General features: G+C 30.0%; 1 protein-coding gene across 1 annotated transcript in view; it reads right to left on the reverse strand.

The window, feature by feature from the left end:
- LOC121124058 (uncharacterized) overlaps positions 1 to 14,230 on the reverse strand; it is a 40,506-nt gene that overhangs the window by 2,000 nt on the left and 24,276 nt on the right. The gene's annotated exons all lie outside the window — the stretch shown is intronic.

Raw genomic sequence — 14,230 nt, forward strand, 5'->3', positions numbered from 1 at the left:
ACAATCAAAAAAAATTATTATTTTAATACCACGTAGAATAAAAGTAGATATTTTCCTTCTATTAATGATGGGAGTCAACTACTAAAAATTTGAATTCCGTCGAGGCTCTTTTCTTTTTTCACCATCATCTCACTCATTTAGCAATGGTTGGTTAGTGATATACTTGTATGTAATTATACACTGCTGCCCTTTCTACTTTTCTACTTCAGTTCTCTTCATCAAGTATAAAGAGTGAAGACCTAAAAATTGCAGTGGCATGACTAAATGATGAATACTGCGATTTGTAACAAATGAAGAAAATACAACTCAAAATCATTTTGGGATATGTTCTAAAACTATATTTAGCTACATTTTGAACTCAATATGTCCTCCTTCCCTAGCAATAACAGCCTCAACACGACGGTGACCAGATTGGCGGCTCTTGACGAAAAAGGTCGTGCCAATCGCGTACCACGCTGTCAAGATGGCAGAACGGAGCGAATACAAGTTTGGATGGGAAATACCGGACACGTTATTCTCCAATCCTCCCAAAAGTCCATGGGGTTGAGGTCAGAGCTAGAGGAAGACCACGTGGAGGCATGTCAAAAGTCCTCCATATTTTCGCTTCATAAGTTTTGGTTTTTTTCTATCTGTAGTAGGTTGTAATATAATTCTTGATGTTGTGGTCACTCCGGATGGAGATTCTAAGAGTCTCTGCATCATTCTCCATACTGACACCGGTGGAGATCTAAACAATAGTCTTTTGTTGCTCTGACATTTAATTCTGTAATTTAAAATAACTTGGATAAAATCGTAATTATTTAATAATATATATTTACATTACGCATTGTTACATTTTAATAGTTTTTACAGGGCAGGTTAGCTGAAAACGTATCATGATCTTCAAGAATCACCATTATTTAAAATTTTTGACATAATTTTATATTTGGATTATTTCTTTTATTAAAAGCTCTCCCCAACGCCCCCTTTTCAAGCCTCTACCCAACAAAATTTGGGAACCATTGTCTGTATACATACTTACTCATCCCATTATGACCTTTTTTACTTGTTAAATTTTAATTTGTCTTCTACATTTTTTATAGTAAAGAATAAAGAAAGTTGGAGTCTTTTTTTTTTTATTATTATTATTTTCGGCTCAGATTGTATAGAAAAGAATTTTTAAGATCGGACTTGGGGGAAAAAATCGATCTCAGACCGTGATCAATATTGTGCACGGTCGTAGTGGTACTTTTTTTCCTCCTAGGTGTGTTGACCGTTACTCCATAAAAAACTTACTACGCAGTCTCCATAATTTCATTATTTCAACTGAATTAACAATCAAATTCTATGCAGGGAAGAACAAGTTTAAGAGAGAGGCACAAAATATAATAAAGTGACGTCATATGTGTCATCATTAAAAGCGGCATCTTACGGCATATGAATTCAACCATGTATCTCCTCGTCAACCAAATAAGCACGTTTTGTTACTTTGTTTTAATGCGTATTTGACAAATGCATATTTTTTTGTGCCAAAAAATAAATTATAATTTATGAATACAAAATGAAGACTTCTTAAGAACATCATTACCTCAAAATTAATTTTTATTATGCTGCAGAGTTTGTTTGAAAAAAGAACAAAAATAATTGTATAAAAATTAAGAAGATGGATGAAAAAAAAATGGAAGATGAAAAAAGGAAAAGTTAGGACCATAAATCTTAATCTTGATTATATTCATCCTTTCTCCTTATAATATAAACATAAAGGGGAAAAGACAAGGAAGTCCTTATTGTAATACCTTGATAAGGATACTTGTGGTTTACCTACTTACTAGTGTTGATTTCTTTCTGAAAATCCTAGACCGGTCCAAACCCTTTTCGGTCATTTAAAAAAAAAAGATAGGTACCCGAAAAAAAAAAAAATCGGTCAAAATCTTTCATAATAAAAAATTCGATTTGGATCGTTCTTATTTAAATTTCGTTCTAAGCGGATAGTATGGATCAGCGTGTCTCAAACTTTTTTGATTCAGGGCACCTTTCATAAGTCCATAAAACCTCGAGGTACCCCATTGTAAAATATAATTAAAATGTAACTGTTTCGCCTAAGTGCAAATGTCATATTTATTTTGGCGAGATAGTAATGAACAGAGTCTGATACAAACTGAAAATATTAATAACTCTAAGTTTGTTCAGAACCATCCTTTGGTGGCACAATTTCATGCGGGATGTTTCTCTCACAAATGGAGATAGTATGCCGTATCCCCAATACTGATGAAGGGAAATTTGATGTAATTGTCCTTGTAAGTTCTCTTTTTAGTCTTACAGGTATCCACCCAGACGACCTTTGATGTGTACTCAGAGCTCGTGGACGACAGCTTGCACAAAGTAGCCTGAGGCTCCAATTCCCAGTCTACACTCCTCACAACATCAAAAAGTTTACTAAATCTCCATACAGCTAAGAAGAACTATAATTTCAGAACAACAATATAGCTGACATCAGGCTCCATGGGGCCATCCTCCATCCCATCCACATTATGGGCTTTAAAGTTCGGGATGTCTTTGAGAAAAAAGTATCTGCCACACCGCCCGTGCAAATTCGGATTCGGTACGCTAAAAACACAGCTAAATATGGTATTTAAACATATCAGTTTTCCATAATTTACTCATGTTCTGCAAGTTTTGGGGTTCAACTCTGTAGGTTCTGATGTCTCAGTCTGGACCTAAATATTGGTCCAAATTACTATAGAAAAATTACATTTAAGACCGAAGCTACCAAATAATTTGATCTTGGACCGTGTCCCAACACTAGTATTTACACTAGGGCTCCCTTTACCTTTCTATTTCTTTCTTTATTGAATATGAATAATTAATGTATTTACATAAACGTGAATTAATAATAAAAAGAAAGAAAAAGGATTTTGATGTATTTGTATATTTACATAATTATTAAAGTTTTTATAGTATGAAAGATGCTACTAACCATCTATTTACCTACTACCTTGAGAGAAAAAGAGATAATAGAATATTCATAAAAAGTTTGTTTTAGCGTATAACAAACAAATAAATAAATAAAGTATATCTTTTTGCAATGATAAAAATATTACTTAAGAACTGCATTGTAAAATGTGTTACAATTCTAAAAAAGATGACTTGCCGGCAAAAGAAAAGAACCTGAAAATTAGAGATTTATACAAATTACACCATCCTTTTCAATTATATTTTTTCATGAAAAGAGTTTCTCTAAGTATTTTAGTAATAAATATGTCCTCTTAGTAAGAAAATTTACTTTTTATCGAAGCTATTAACAAGAGGGGCTATTTTAAGGACTTTTTTAAATCAGTGCTGTTATTTTTATAGACCCTGTTCTATGGGTATGTAAAAATGAAATAAATCGAAAAAGCATGTGGACATCCTGACAATTTAAAGAATGTTTCAAAAGAAAATCAAAAGAATGTTTCAAAAGAATCTTTCTAAGAATCTTGCAACGAAGAAGATGGGCGTCTTTCATTGCTAGTGTCAAATGTAGCCTCTCCACTCTCACAAGGCTCTTTCCATCCACTTTTTTTGATAGCTCTCTGGACAGTCTGATGTGAAATCCTGAGATCTCTTTCATGGGTATTCATAAGCTTGAGAGGATTTGCCTGAGCGGTTGTTGTTTACTTTCCTAGGTCCAACTTCATCTTTTTGACATACCCCCTTCTTCCTTTTCAAAGTCTCTGACTTGCAGACGGCGTAGATGGTGGTCCTGGGGATGCCCAACTACTTGGAGTGTGCGAGTGGAAATTCATCGATAACAGTTTATTGACTTTTTTATAAGTTAGAGAGCTCATATTTTTGTTGGTTTCGTAAATAATTGTTTATGCTTAAATAAAAAAAATTCCAATATGAGTTATTATTCTGATATTCAAAGAAAAATTGCATTTTTTGAGATAAATAATCCGAAGTTTATTTCAATGTAGAAAGTAAAGATACGCTTACAGGACCGTATCATTATATGAAATTTTCCATCACTAAATTGCAAAATGGCTGTTGTATGTGTGAATAGATTGCGCTATCGAGAGATAATTAATTATTTTTTTATGGCCTGAATAGGATGGTATTGATCAAGACAACTTTTACTTTCAAATGGATAGCACTACGTGCCACACTATCAACGAAACCATAATTATTTTATGGGAAAAGTTTCCTAACCATGTTATCTCTTGAATTAGTGATCGCAATTGGCCACGGAGATCTTGTGATTTAACACCTTGCGACTTCTTCCTTTACCCAGCGTCAAGTCAAGACCTCAAAGATGGAATTCGTGAAGCTATTAAGGGTATACAACAGCCACCTTTCGATTTAATGATGGAAAATTTCAAAAAAAGATACAGTTGTGTAAGCGTAGCTGTGGCAGCCATTTGGCTGATTTTTTTCTCCATTGTTAATGGCATTCCTTTCTTTGTATATTGAAATAAATATCCGATCATTTATATAAAAATGCCATTTTTCTTTAGACAAATTGTCTGATGTCCTTGCTTTAACTCTTTCCGACTTAATGCTAAAAATTGAGCTTGATAGTTATATCTTGAACCAACACTATTAATGATTTATTTTTTGTATTTGAACATACCAAGTTTTTATGATAGTTTTCTTCTCCTTATTCCTCATAAAGAGCCTTGTAACCAACATAACATTTTTACATTTATTTAAATGTAAAAATGTTGTACATCATTCTCACTTTGAATAATGTATTCGAATATAATTTGAAGGAGTAAGTAATGAAATCATTCTCAATCAAATAGTAAACTTCTATTATGAAAGTACCATACTTTTTTTAAAAGCATATATTATAGGATGGCTCTAATTGTGTATTTAAAAAAATCAATGCTTTTATTTTCATTCTCAAACCCTCTCAATTGGTTCTCTTTGTGAAAGTATACTACATTGCCAATGACATATTTGGTAATCAAATATTAAATTTTTGATTAAAAATTGTAAGTTTATCAGCATTTCCTGACGTTCTTAATCTTAAAAAACAAATGAAACTTAGAATAATTATAAATTTGACCATTAACAAGAATGTTTGTAATAACACATTGGCTGAAAAGTCCAGTGTTTCAAATATATATAGCTGTATTTTTTTCAAATTCACCTCATTTTCAGTTAGTACCAACCTTCAAAAGACAGACGGCCAAAGTTTCATGACAATCTGTTCTTCAGTTTATGAGTTATTCTGCTATGTGCGCCGCTGTTTTTGTTATTTCCAAAATAATGTATCAAAAACAATTTCGTGTTTTTATTTTACAATGTTTTTTGATTGAAAAAAATACCTTTTAAGCTAAGTAATGGCTTGAAAAGTTTTTGTGAGGACTCTGTTCCATAAAGCTAATAAAATAATAATAATTTATAAAAAAACAATATTGAAAGAAAAGAAACTTGTTTTCTTTGGTAAGCGCAGGAATAATCTAATTGATCATTTCCATGCACAGAAAATTGTCAGCGGAAAATCGTAAATTTAACTTGAAAAAAGAGTCGATTTATACAATACCAAGCTTGTTCAAAAAAAAAATTATGTTCCGACGGTTATTCCCTCAGTGGCTAAAAAATTCATCAAAGAGGAATAAGTTTGGCTGAAAATACTTTTCCAAAATAGATATATTTCCCCCTTAAAAAGAATCCGCAGGAAAAAGAGCTAGGATTGTCCTTATTGTCAGATATTTGGCCTAACATATATGGAAAGTTATTTGTTGATATTACTAAAGCGGCCTCAATTAGAATGGAGAAGTTTTCTCACGGAATTGTAAATCTGTCGATGATTCACAGATAATATATTTCCCTTCCAAAAGCTCAAAAATAAAACACATGCCCATGGGTTGATATATACTACGGTAAAGCAATTAAGTAGCTTAAAAACCACCATTTCCCCTTCACAAAGGATTTAAGCCTCTATGAGTACTTCAAAATGAACCCAGAGCCCATGTTGATAAAGACTACGGAAGGTTAAAAAAAATTATATACGAAATTTTCTCTATAGGAATTTTCCTGGAACACAACCTTTTCATTAAGTATGAATATTAAAGCTACAAAACTACTTAACCAACAAAGGTATTTGTTGTGTCTTGGTACCAGGTGCCAACTATTTAAAAGGAGGAGGGATCCATGACGACCGAGAGAAATGAGGAGAAGGAAAGCCGTGAAGGAATAAAACAAGGCTCATATATAAATCTCATCTCTCACTGCTCATATGGAAAAAGGAAAACGGCCTTTTTACCTATTCCAAATATCTAGAGTTCCATGGGTCAGACAAATAAAAGTTAAACCTTAATATTAAAGGCCACCCTATTATACACTTCCTAATGAATATTGATAAAAATGATTATCTAAAACTCTATTAAGCCTACCTAATGCACAAAAAATATTTCCAATACATTATCATTTGGTATACATACATATACGGAGTTATTTAATATTTTTATCGTTTCTTAAGAATACATTGTGATAGGCAAATGCTTAAGAAAAGGTACTTTCTTTTTTCTCCTACTCTTATTTTCTTATTAAACATTTCAACAACAAGTTTTTGTATTTTTCATGTCAGCCATGTTGTCGATAGAAAAAAGATTTTAAATAAAAACAAACATCAAATTACGTCATTATCAAGCAACTCTATCTATATTAAAACATGTTACCACTTTTTAAACTATTTTCATTTATATTTGTGTTGTTTTAAATATCGAACTTAGGGTACGAGCTTTAAAATCTGACAATATTACACAAAAAAACAAATACCTTTTTTTTAAATAAAGCATTAATAGCCTCATCTATAGCTGACAAGAAACCATCCGACAGCAGCTTCGTCAAAAAAAACTTTGTTATTCTATGTATTATCCATGGCAGGATAATTAGTTTTTTGCTCAGCGTTTTAGCAATAGCAAGTCGATATCTTATGATAAAAATCCAGTGTAGAATGGATATTTATCAAAAAAAGAAACCAAAAATCAACATGGTAACCTTGACAATTTGAAAAATGTTCTGGAGGAGAGAAAGAATCATACTCATGACGTTTCCTTGGATCAGCTACAATCAGCTGTGACAAGGGAGGAAAGATAAAAGGATATAACAAGGAAATTTGCTAAAATTACTCCGATATCGATTCCCAATTCTACTCTTAGTCCAAAAAAAACACTCAACAACAAATCTTCAGGATTACGCTACGTCTTTTGTGAGCAAACACAAACGTTGAATCAGGGGTTTAACATATTTGAATCTATTTATGAGAGGATGTTCATTACTCAGGGATTAAATTAATCATGACAACTGATAAGGAATAAAAAACCATTCTTCCAACTACCAATTCCAAAAAACACAGCCCAGCTAAAAATCACACCGAAATTATATCATTATCGATAGCAATAACTAGATTTTTGTTAGTTCTTATTTATTCGGTTCAGTTCTGTCCATTCGTAGGACTGGTCCTTAAGAATTATTGCTCCTTCAGACTGACAGTAAGGGAACTGATTATAAAATAATAAAAAATATAGTTAATCGTCATCTAAAACCGAAATTTATAAGTTTTAGGAGTGATATACAGGACTGAAATGGATCGGATCGACACTGAAGTAGACTGCAGTCTTCAGTCTTAAATAAACACACCAACATAACACTAAAACATAGAATGAAAAGTCCCTGGCTTCATTCATAGACAACGCTATTTTATTTTTTTCATTCGCCTTATTTTCAGTTAGTGCCAACCTTCAAAAGATAGCTATCAAAAATCCCTGAGAATCTGTGTTTTAGTTTGTAAGTTATTTTCCTAAGACTGACACTACTTTTGTTATCTTCAAAAAAATGGATCAAAAACAATTTTTTTTTAAATTTTACAAAGATTCTTGATGGGATAAAGCAGCGTTTAAGTTAAGCAATGGCTTAAAAACTGGTATGGAGATGCTGGTCCTTAAAACGAATCAATAATCATTTGAATTTTGAATGAGCCGATGTGTTAGTCTGAAGTAAAATTTAGTTTTTGATTTTAATCAAACTGGTTTATATAGTTAATGCAAAATAAAAAAAAGGTATTGTAATGAACAACTTATATTCTAAAGCATACTATGTACCAAGTTTAATAAAAATACTAGGTTAGTCAATCATGTAATTGGACATTCTAGAATTTTCAATTTGACGTAGTGTACCGACTGCTGGGCAAGACAGACACATTTTGAATTTATAGATTATAATAACGATATATTAACAGCATACAATACTAGAAATTAAATTATTGATAGTAATAGTACATATATACCCTTTGACGTCACTATTAAGAAGTGTGTTGGAAGTCAAATATAAGTAGGAAAAGTATTATGGTATTACCTTGAATTTAAACTAATCTTGTTATGTACGTAGTTTGAAAAGAAAACAATTATGAAAATTGCTTAGAGTGTATTATCAAATATTCAGTAAAAAAAAAAAAAATTGAATACATTCATTAGTTAGTCTCTTACATAAATATTTTTTATATAATTTTAATTTTTTATTAAAAATGTCCTCTATAAAAGTTTTATAAATAGATAAATAAAGTTTTTTGGGAATTTAAATGTTCCATAAATTATCAAAATTTTACAGTCATTCCCACTCCTCTTTTAGGTCAGATAAATAGTGTCATTTACTGATACAATGCAATATTTAATGCTGAAATTGCTATTAAAAAGATAATTTCAGATGGAGAAAAAAATTCACAATTTCCTTTTCATATTTCAACTAAATTACATAATTAAAAATGTTTATGATTCTAGGAAAAGGTAATTTACTTTTCATTTTTCAACAGTAGATATATGTGGTTTGTTTTTTTTAAATAGCATTCTCAAACATAAATCATTCGAAAAGTATATTATTAGTTATAGGTAAATTTATAATTTAAGAATGTTGGATGATAAAGTCTTAATAGCACTTTCTGTACTTTTTTCTTTGTATGATTTGAGGATAATTCATGAAATGATAATTTTAAATTAGAGTATATTATAAATATTATATCAATAAACATATATTGATAATGAAAACCTATCTACAAAAATACTTTGAATACTTTCAATATTTAATATTGTTTATTTATAGAGATAAGGGTGCTTACATAATTATTTATGTACTTTTTAGAAGGAACTCGGTATGATTAAAAAAACTGACTTTAGCGTATAATTATTAATCCCCTCTTTGTGAATATGAATAGATAAAACTGAGTTCTTGCTTAGAAAATTGTTTTTTTTGTTTTTTTTTTCATATTTTATAGTATTTGTTCCATCTTTGTTATTTTTATACGAGTGACATCATGTATGGTAATATAATATGAAGAACAAGGCTCAGCCATGAGATTCGTGAGAAACAACAGCAGCAATACTTGGGCCCATTCCTGACTCAGACATATCGGAATTCCTTCTTTTGATGTTTTGCATTTAGTTAATATTAGGATTGTAACTTTCTTAATCGGAAGAGACTAAGATATTATTTATTTGTTGAACAGTATAGTTTTGAAGCTTTTGTGCGATATTTTTGGATTCAATGAGTTCAAAAAGGTAGCTGTTATACCACTGTGCGTCTTTTTAATGAGCATTGACTATTGGTTATTTGGAAAATTTAAGATATTCATAAAAAAAAATTAATTTAAAAAAAAACTGGGTGTTTTGAAACCAGACGTCTTCAATGGGGGGAGGGGAGCGTTACTATACCACCGTTATTCTAGTGTTAAGGGGTTGTATATATCTACACAAACAGTTTCTTTATTGGTGTATAGTATGTATAACTGTTGAACAAAAAAAAAAATCCAATTTAATTTTGAATATATTGCATGCAACGTTCACAGAGTACTACAAGTTTCAAATATAATTAATAGCTTAAAAGACGAAGTATATCTATCCAACAAGTAGATTTTCATCTATAAATATCATTTGTTGTAGGATTGAATTGTTTTACTATATACAAGGACAGTCCAAAGTGTATCCGATCTGACAATGAAGGCACAAGAATTTGGTGAAAAGAAAAAAAAAATCAACATAATCCTTTTTCAGCTCTATTCATTGTTCCCAGCAAATTCAAAAAGTTAAATATCCTTTTTTATAAATTTTACATTTGAATCACTTCTAGTATTGATAGTCCGAAGGACCTGTCCCAAGGGACTGATAGGACCGTTCCTAAGACTGGCCTGGACCAAATAAATAAAGGCTGACGCAACACTAATAAGAACTGTCTTGCTCCTCATAATAGATATTAACTGTTGAAATTACTTTTTCATTCTTGGAACATATTTGACCACTGAGCTTCTTTTGTAAGTCTAGGAAAATAAAATAATATGAGGAGGCTAAAGTTGGCAAATAAGTTGCAATGAGGTAGCCATTCTACGTTGCAATAAATTCCCATAATAGTCGGCAAATATAGTTTTTCCTTTTCAAGATAGTCGTGTAAAAAAAATAATCATATAAATTATTGAACAAAAATCACTACTGATAAAATATTTTTAAATTCATTTTTTCTACATTCTAGTTCGTTTCAATGTAAATTTCTTATTTTTACTTTTCATACCATTCCCGCCCCCTCCCCCCCCAGTAAAGGAATTTTTGTTTCTTAATGCCAATATTAACTAAATGCAAAACATCAAAAGAAATAGGTATTTTTACTTAAATTTCTTCAAGTTCTATAATTTAGTACTTGTATTCAAGTATTCATAAAACCCAAGCAAGTACTGATACTTGGTATAAAAATTAGTACTTACGAATAAATAAATATTTTAGTACTTCGACAAAAATTATGAAAAAAAAATTTACGTTTTCCATTTCAAAATATTTAAATATATATATTTCCATGAATTCTAATAATATCATTCAATCTGTCCTCTCCATTTCGGACGATACATTTACTTTCTTTACAAAACAATTCCTTAGATATCTTCCTGTAACTTACTTCTTATGAAACTAGACTAACTCATAAAATGAGGTTGGGACAAAACAATTAGTAATTATATCCTTTATAGTACTTGCACTTGTACTTAAATACATTCCATGTACTTGAAAATTAATTAAATTTTCAAGTATAAAAAAAGTAATAATTTTACTTAAAATTTAAATGAGTTAATTTACTTTAGTACACTTTAATATACATTGAATCCATCCTTGATCCCATACAAAGTATAATTGAATCAAATATGTAAATGTGCCAACATAAAATAATTTTGAACAAAAATCAAGAAATGAAAATAAAATTCAATACATTATTTTACTACATATATGCAACAAACCATATATTTCTTAGACATATTTAACTCAATTATAGGGTTTGTTTTCAAATTTGTCGGATAAGTTAAGATGCTAAATAATTTTTGCTATTGTTTATAACCTGTATTTGATTAAAATACTTATATTAGCTTGGTATGTCCTATGAAATAAAATTCATCAATTTCTCATTCGTTTATTCCGAAATCTTTTTTTTTACTTTAAATACAATGCAGCACATTTAAAATACTAATTAAAATAATTGTTTAATAGAAATTAAGGATAATTTACTTTTTTTTTTAAATGTAATTCACGCTCAATTATGAAACAAATAGTTCTAGCTTTCTTTTGTGTTGACTAGTCTAATATGATTACGTCAATGAGTACATAATTTTATCAATTATTCACCACATAATAGAGATTTATTTTTATTCTCGATGTAAACAATAGCTTAATCTAACAACGCAGCTTTTAACTTTTCTATTAAGTTCCATAGCAACTTTTATGGGAAATTAGTTTTATACTCGTATACAAAAAGGTTATTATATTTTACATTTCTTTAGTAACTAAGAGCGTATTTATTATGAAAGAGGTCCCTAAAATTTAGAATTTTTCTACTTAACACTTTTATGAGGACTGACTTGTCACTATTGTGAATCGTCTTAAATTGCATTCAATTTTTGCAAATTTTATTTTCTGCAAGTCTTTCAAAATTCTGAGAACTCTATTTACTTTAGTGAACCTTTGCTTCAATTATTAAAGACTTAGCTATATTGCCCTTTGTTGAGTATGCTTTCAATTATGGAGGGACACTGGAACGGTAATTTTTGATAATATCATTGCAAATTTATTGGAAAATATTTCAAATGGATATTTCTAATTATTAAAAAGTTGTGATAATTAAATTTCGGTTCTCCTGTCTCCTGGTGTTTAAATAACATAAGATTTTGGTTCCTTATGTCTTTGTTAAGATTAAAAACATCCTTAGTAGAAAGGAAGGCAGGGACTTGTCGAACGGTCTACCATCTCCTTTCTTTTTGTAGTTTTTCATTAAGAAGGCTTCAGTAGATTTTGTAATTGTTTCACCACTTTTAGCAAGGATTTCATCTTTATTATGTACCGTTAATTTTATGAAGACTATTTCTAGTTTAAATTTTTGGGGATATTGTTCGTCTATTACTTAATAGACTATTTATATAGACTATAGACTATTTATTAATTCATTTCTACGAAAGGCTAACTGCTGTATAAAGAGTTAGGGTATTAGTAAGGGTTTCTACAAGACTCATGACTACCATGGTTGCCAGATTCGAACGTAACTTATGAAAAATTGTATCATTTGCAACTTTAAGCCATTTAAGTATTATAGTTGGATTTATAAGGTTTGGTCCATTAGGCATTGTCATTTAAATGCTGTCTGAAGATCAAGAATGTAACAAGTCTGAAAATCAAGGATGCAAATATTTGTATAAAAATTAAATATAAGTTTTATCTAAGCCGATGGATTACATGATTTATTCATTTTTTTAAATACTACATAACTTATTCGTGGGTTCAAAATGTGCATAAACTATTCCTCATATCCCCGCAAAACATGAAATGAAACAATAAAAAAACGTTCACAATTATACATAAGACTTCTTTTTTTTACATCAGTTAAAATGTTGAAAAGTTTTTTCTGTCATCAAATAACATATATATACTTTTTTTTGGGATACTTATTTTACAACTATTTTTTATTTTGAAATGCATATTGTAGATAAAATTATTCCTTTTGTTCTTTAGGATAAAATTAATCTAGAGCATAATTCAGTTTTATCCAAAAAAAAACAATAATAATAATAATTAATGCAATAATGTTTATCACTTTTTTTATTGAACAACTATCAAGTAAGATTAAATAAATAAAAAATTCAATTAATTTCGTAAAATTAATTAAATTTGAGAAAAAATTACTAAAAAGTTCAGAAAAAAAGATCACTAAAAGTCTGTAACAAATTTTCTGTAGAATTTAAAGGGCTAGACAAAGATTCCAGGTGATTTAATTTTTTTTTTTTTAAATTATATTCTTTATATAATAACTAATTTATTTTAAAGACATTAGGAAATTCAGACCAGAACTATCTATCTCAGTAGTTTTGGAGGAGCTGTTGCTTTCCAGGTTTCTGCTATCAAGAGATCGTCCCAATGTTCTCCAACCTAAACGGAAGTTACATTCACCATGTTTTTGGTAGTCTCTACATTTGTATAACTTACAATAAAAATTAACGATTTCTCCAGATATATGTGGCTGTGTGTTAAAGATTATTCCATTATTTTGTCTTAGTGAAGATATTTTCCTTCAACTCTGAATATTCTTTTCCATTGCAGGAAAAGGGAATCTGCAGCTTATATTTATTTCTATAAGTTCCGATTTCGATCTAATGGATCTACCTATATTTTCATGTCGTAGAATCTCATTAAGCTCGTCGTTAATATCAACGCCATTATCCAGGTCATTTTTCAGTTTCTGCAAATTATTTAGGTGTTTTCTTTGTTAAACAGCGGCATTAATACCTTCTTGAACAAATATCGTCTTAGATAAGCCCTCAATTCGTCTTCAAGTAGAACATGGAGATAATATCTTATTATCAAGTAGTGCCGCCTTGCATTCATAGATCAAGTCTTGAATGGCATTGCAGGTGGAGTCATAATCGAGAAGGGAAACATTTAGTTTCCAGTGTGAGTTAAACTTAGTTCTTTTTAGCTTTAACTTTGCAATTATTGGAGAATGGTCTGAGATATAGGCAGGAAGAGCCTTAAAATTGACAAGATATTGAGCAAGGTAAGATGAAGCCAATATACATATAATCTAGTCAACTTCTAATAGTAAATCCAGCGAAGTTCTTCTTAAGAAAGTCATCTCTGGAATAGTTTGGTTTGAAAATGGCCAGTGTTGGACATTATAGACTCTCATTATCTCACCTAATATCCACGGATACGAAATTTCCACAATTGTCAAAGAGTACCAGCAAGGGGGAGAT

The sequence above is a fragment of the Lepeophtheirus salmonis genome, chromosome 9 (assembly GCF_016086655.4).
Source record: "Lepeophtheirus salmonis chromosome 9, UVic_Lsal_1.4, whole genome shotgun sequence".
Lineage (NCBI taxonomy): Eukaryota > Metazoa > Arthropoda > Copepoda > Siphonostomatoida > Caligidae > Lepeophtheirus > Lepeophtheirus salmonis.